Genomic DNA, 7,242 nt, shown 5'->3' on the forward strand with positions numbered 1-7,242 from the left:
ACATTGTAGTGAAAAATGTTTTGATTGGGTATTTTTACTGCTACATCTGAAGACAACTATTTATGAGAAGGAAATGTTGGCAATACTACATGCACTTAAACAATGGCGACCTTACCAAATGGGAAGACTCTTCAAGGATGAGGATATGGAAGCATTGTTTTGTGTTATTTCTATTATCCAACCAGATTGGATAAAAGTAGAAAAGCATGAATGGAAGAAGGACGAAGAAGTATGACCACTTATTCAAAAGTTGCAAAAGATCCCAATTCAAACAATATTGCCAGAAATTGAAGAGGAAGGAAAAATCATATTGTAACCTGGAGTAGTCACAAAAATAAGAACCCGACAGCTACGAAATCGATTAATTTCAGAGTATCTCATCAAGTGGAAGAACTTACCTACTGAAGATTCCACATGGGAGGACAAGAATTTTATACAGAAGCATCAAGAACTACTCAAGCGTTGAGGACAATGCTTTCTGAAGGAGAGGGGCATGTTAGGCCCCTATACTATTAGTGTAACCCCTTATTGTTATTAGTATAACCCACTTATTATATTTATGTACCCATGTAGTGCCCATATTGTTACTATTGCACCCCATAGAAACCCACTATTGTTATTACTGTGCCCTCACATTATTATTGTTATGTCGGCTCTGATTATGTTATGACCCCTTAGAATCCTATATATAGAAAGGAGGTCTTTTCATTTGTATCATCCAAGAATTGTTCATTTATGTAATGTAAAGGAGGTTGCCCCCTCGAAGAGGCTGAATTCTAATGCGTTGATCTATCTTTTCTATCTTTTCTTGAGCTGGTTTCATAACAGGAGCACACGAGATGGTTCTTCATCCAAGGATGATGATGAAAAAAATGTGGCCTTAGCAAGTAAGGAAAGAAAAGGGAAGGGGAAGGCTTCCTATTCCAAATCGAATTCTTCTCATGGAGGGAAGAAGGGTGACAATTCTAAAGTGAGATGCTTTAATTGTCACGAGATGGACATTATGCGACTAATTGCCCATCAAAGAAGTTCAAGAAGGGATCCTTGGAAGGATCAGAAGGTGAAGCATTGGCCTCTCAGTTTGAAATGGACTTTATCCTCATCACATGCATGGTGTCATCGATGATGGGTTGTGTCTGGTATCTTGACAGTGGAGCCTCATTCCACATGACCATTGATAAAATTTTATTTAGTGCCTTAGAGGGAAAAGACCTCAAGATGCACATAGAGATGGGTGACAATGGAAGGTATAGTGTTTCAGGAGTGGGCACAGTTTATTTTCAGAGGGAGCATCGAGCTCCTATCACCTTGATAGATGTGAAGTATGTGCCTGGACTGAAGAAGAACTTGGTATCGATCATGATGTTGGAGGACAAAGGCTACGATGTTGTCTTCAGTAAAGGAAAGGCGTTCCTAAGACACATAGCCACAGGTCAGACCAAGAGGATAGAGATTCGCGTGAAGAATCTCTATAAAATAGAGGTAGATGATTGTGCAACATTGAGTATGAAAGTAGAATTGGTGTAAAACTAAGACATTGGCTACTTGTGGCACATGAAGTTGGGCCATTTGCATCATGGGGCTTTGAAGATAATGAAACAGATATCTACAGGACTTCCTAAAGGTAAACTTGAGTAAGTTAACACATGCAAAGGTTTTACCTTGGGAAAGTACACCAAATCTTCCTTTCATAAACGAGACAGTCGAGTAGAGGCCATCTTAGAGCGAGTTCATACTGATGTGTGTTGACCATTCTCGATGGCATCCACTAGGAAGCAAAGATATTATTTGATTTTCATTTATGATTATTCTCGTAAATGCTGGATTTATTTCATGCAGAAGAATGACAAAACCTTCACAAAGTTTTGTGAGTTCAAAGCTTTGGTCAAGAAAGAGTCAGGGAAGAAGATCAAGGCCTTGAGATGCGACAACGATGGAGAATATGTATCTAAAGAGTTTAAGGACTTCTATGCAGCAGAAAGAGTTAAACAAGAGTTGACGACACCTCATAATCCATAGGAGAATGGAGTGGCTGGTAGGAAGAACATAACTATTGTAGGGGTAGCACAGAAAATGTTGCATGACCTAGGCCTACCACTTCACTTGTGGGTTGAGGCATGCGACACAACGATCTATTTACAGAGTAGAAGCCCACATTGCATACTTGGGATGAAGACACTAGAGGAAGCCTTCTCTAGTAAGAGACCAGATGTGGGTCACTTTAGGATCTTTGGCTCATTAGTATATTGCCATGTGACAAAGGATGCATGGAAGAAGCTTGAGCTTACAATAGAGTTGGGGATAATTGTGGGGTACACTGATACATCTCACAACTATCGGGTGTACTTGCCTACCAGTCAGAGGACAGTGGCTCGCAGAGATCTCAAGTCTGATGAGCAGAAGGCCATGTGAGTTTCCCTTGAGAGGGAGCTCCAACTAGAGGTTGTGGAGGAACTATTGGTTCCTAAGGAGGAGGAGCCTTAGACTGATGTGGAGTAGCTGCATGTAGAGGTTCCAATAGTGGAGACATCCACTCAAGCATAGTCTTCTACAGATGGACGAAAGAACACAAGAGAAGCTGATAGATTGTTGAAGGATGTGAGAGAGAATGTGGGAGCACCATATTCTCAGCGCAGATAGAGGAGGTCACCTGAGAGGTATACTGGATACATGGCCTTTGCTGGGCAATGTGTTGAGACCGAGCCATCTTCCTTTGAGGAAGCAGTGTAGCAGTCGATTTGGATTGATACTATGGTGGAGGAGTTTGACTCCATAGTTCGTAACAGTGTTTGGGACATGGTTCCAAGACCGGAGAACAAGTTAGTTATGAGTTCCCGTTGGCTTTACAAGGTAAAGAAAGCTACTGATGATGGGAGGATCATGTTGTTGCAGTATATTTTGATAGAGAAGCAAGATGCTGACATTTTGACAAAGGCATTGTCAAAGTGTAAATTCAAGTTCCACAGAGATAGGATCGGGTTGGCAGATAATCCCTTTCTTGTTGAGAGGGAGTGTTGAAATATGGCAACAAGAATATTCCAATCTAATTTGTACTTGAATTAAATTGTGAATTAAAATTGAATTTAGTCTTAACAACTACTTGGAAATAATTGATTAATTCATTTTGAATTAATTAGTTGGAGAAATTCAAGTTAGAAGTCTTTATGAAGTCATGCAAGAGTTATCCCTTAAATTAAGGAGATAAGATTGAGTTATATTTGAGTTTTAATTAGTTAACTTGGTTTACTGAGTTAATTCCAATTAAATTAGTTCCAAACTGTTTGAGGAACTAATAGAGAGTTAGCAGTTAGTTGATGCACGCATGCACTCAACTAGTGTACTCTAGTTAACTGAAGATTCCCTCATCAGAAACTCATCATGTCTATTCTACGAAAGACCCAGTTGAGATTAAAGACAAGGAAAATGTATTGTCAGTTGCATGTGTTTTCTTATAAAGAAAACTCATGCATGCAGTCAAGGCATCATTCCTTGAGGATTGCGCAGTTTTGACAGTGTGTGAGAGTGATCATCCACTAGGTAGAAGAAGTTTTCCACTTAGTTGAAGGAGAATCATCCCAGAGGAACAACGCAAGGAAATAGGAGCTTGCAGGGCAAAGAGGAAGGCTTAAGAGAAGCATGGATTGCCTATGATCATCCGTGAGGATTGTACTGAGAGCTGGCTAGCTGTGAGAGCTAAGGATTTGTATAATTCCTATGTATTTCCACCTTTTAGGATAATACAAATAGTGGGGTTTTTAGCTGAGGCTTCCCCAAAGTATTTTCATATGTATTGTGCATTGATTCTTCTTCTTTTGGTGATGTTGTTTAGCTCGATCTTTAAGCTTCCACAAATTGATAGTAGAAGTAGGTTATAGTATTCTGCTTTGATTTATATTGCATTATCGGGTTAACCTACAGGTAGATTTTCTACAACAATCTTAGCATGACTTCCAACACTTGATTCACCCGTTCAATTTTCCCATCCATCTACAGATGGTAGGAAATATTGAATTTTATTTTAGTGCCTAGTCCAATAAACAAAGCCTTCTAGAAAGAATAAGTAAACTTCACATATCTATCATAAATTACTACCTTAGGTATGCCATGTAAATGAAATTTTTTTCTCATAAATAGATCAACAATTTGAACAGTTTTGTAAGTTGAATGTATGGGAACAAAATGTGTTGATTTACTTAATTTATCCACAATAACCATTATGGAGTCATTTTTCCTTCTAGACTTAAGTAATCTTGTGATAAAATACATTGTGATGATTTCCCATTTCCATTCAGGAACGGGTAATGGGTGAAGTAAACTTGATAGATGTTGGTGTTCAATTTTTACCTGCTGACATTCTAGACATTTCACTAGATATTCTACCACATTTATCCTCATACCAGGCCAGAAAAAATTCTTTATCAAAGAAGTAATTAATTTATGGTAACCAGGGTGGGTAACATAGGGGCTTCTGTGATACTCATCTAAAATTAAGTTCTTAATAGCTTGCTGGTTGGGGACATAAATTATGTTCCTATAGGTTAGCAAATTATCTTCATTGATGGCATATTATAAATATTTTTCAGAGTTTCCCTCTTGCTTTGTTCACTACCATAAAAAATGATATTCTGGGTCTCATTGGGATGCTTCTTTAATCTGATCTATAAAACCAAATTTTACTTGAGTATATGAAATTTCATATATATAATTCAGTCTTCTACTTAGGGTGTTATCCACTCGATTTTCCTTACCCTTCAAGTATTTTATATCAAATTTGAATTGACACTTAGGAAAGCAGCCCATCTTTCTTACCAAGTATTAAGGTTGGGCTATTTAAATGATATAGATTTATGTAGGAACGAAATGAAATACAAATTCAAACATAAACACAGAGATACAGTGAAAACTGAACTTCAATTCATTAATAACAAATACTGAAAAACTGTTTACATGGAGAATGGAAATAAACTACCTCAAGCGATTGTAGCTTATCTCTAAAGAGATATGTTGCAGATACATTCCTCTGAACTATGTTACAATGAGTCTGGAATGACTTTTTATTATTGAGAAACAAGGGAAAACCTTAAACATCAAAAAACCTAACACTATGAGATGAAGCACCAAAAGTTTGTGGGCCTGATTAGGGTTAGTTAGTACACCAAATTTTCAAGGTTGTGACTTGGGCATATAATCTTCATTTGACGCATATGATACTTCATTACAAATATTTGTCTGAGAGCTAAAATTTTTGACTAAATCGTGGCGGAAAAAGTCGTTTGTGCGGACACAACTGACCTCCCTAGGAGTCTAAACTCTCTAGCGACAAACAAGACAAAATGGAGTGATATTTCTCTAAATATACCTTTTATAACATGAAAACTACGAGTGTTTAGGCTTACCTTATTCCAAACGCTGTTGTTGTAGTCCGTCCTTGCCGATCCGGATGAGCTCCTCCTTCATGTCAATTCCTGCAACCACAAACAATCAAACAATTACCAAGCACTTGTATTTCATATAATAAAACATATATTCAACATGCAGACCAAGGAACACATGAAATAACTCATTAACACAAGCTATTGAGAAAAATAAACCAGTTTGTATTAATAACGAAACAAAGAAACTCTTACAACCTGGCCTTGGTGTTGTGCAAGTTCCTCCCAGGGTCCATCAAGGGTTTTCCTCTACTTTGACAAAGCTCACCCACTTCCAAGTAGAATCAAGCAAAGACAATCTCTCCTCACAAGGCTCTAAATGGGAGTCCTAATTCCTGCAGCATTTACCCAAAGAAAATGTATAGCTCTAACCTCTCCTCCTTCTGGCTCAATGTCTTTATTTATAGTGCTGTAAAGAGGTTATTCAGGTCCACTATCAATGGGATAATCCCCCTCTTTGGGTGGGATAGCTCCCTTATTGATGGGATAAGTTCCCCCTTAATAGAGATACATGAACCAACTGGAGGCGCATCCATTTCATCAAACCGACCTCTAGAAGGTTCTAGAAGTAACCACAAGTAACTTTTTTAAGATGAAACTCGCGCATTTTGCCTTTTACAGAAGGACGCACCTGTCCCTTAACATACAGAGCGTCCATGGACGCAGCTTTTGTGAACATGTTAAGCGTCCCCGCAGGTAAGGCTAGAGAGAACCTGCGACCCCAGAGATAAACACATTTTTTACAAGACTTTCTCTCTTCTTTGAGTTTGAGATGGATAACAGAGGCATAAGACTTGCCTAAGAGGGTAGCATGACTGTTGATTTGAGCCATACTAACTGTAAGTGGTCATGGTGACATTTTTTAGTGTAACAGATTGCCCCCTAAAGTGCGAAGCCTGGAATAGATTAGGGTTTTGTAATTCTAGGAAGGGTGAAGCGCTTTATCATTTCAAGGATTGTCTTGTGGATGACCTGGTTGGAACCTGCAATTTTCAACACAAAATACATGTATAAGATTATATCATCACTGAGGTAGGCATTCCCATACTCAGATTCAAAACTTTAACTAATGGACTAACTATTCTGATACAGGAATGATCTTGCAGTACATCATTTTTATAGACTTTTGTAGACACAGTATGGACGCAGCCATCTGTTTATGATTAGTCTACATAGATAATGAATACAAAACTCCTCGCAGCCTGGATGGTAGAAACTAGATCCAGGGTCTTCACTTCTACTTCCCGAATTGGTACGATTCTAGCCATGTGATTAAATGATTTGATGTCGAACATGTTAGAAACCACTTGATTACCAGTCGATGATGTAAACTGTTAACAAGCGTGAGAGAGACCACCAGTAATGTCAATGGTTCTCAAAGTACCAAGCACAACCCGTGAAATGTGAATAGATGTTTTGATGTCGAACACTTCACGGAATCCTTTGATCGAAAGTCAATGATGTAAACTGACGTCAAAGGCGAGAAACCTGCCATTGATGCATGCAGACTTCAAGGTACTGTCGATTCCTAAGTCATCTTTCTAGATAATGTGTCGATGTCGATAGAAAGCGACCCGTTGCAGGCAAGCCTGCAACACGAAATCATTGTTCAAGTTGAAGAAATGTTGCTGTAAGGACTGACTCAGGGATGGTCAAATGGATGACAAGTATTTTGCAGATGAAAGTTTTGCTTGCAGACCTCTTGAACACATAACGACACGACAGATGGTTTGGTGACGAATAACTCAAAGTTAATCCCCGGAACCCGGTTAAAGACTTTCAAAGTGGTTTGATCAACTGTGAGGTAAAA

This window comes from Pinus tabuliformis, chromosome 2_2, assembly GCF_031772625.1.
Source record: "Pinus tabuliformis cultivar Carrire ecotype Pingquan chromosome 2_2, CPIR1, whole genome shotgun sequence".
Taxonomy (NCBI): Eukaryota; Viridiplantae; Streptophyta; class Pinopsida; order Pinales; family Pinaceae; genus Pinus; species Pinus tabuliformis.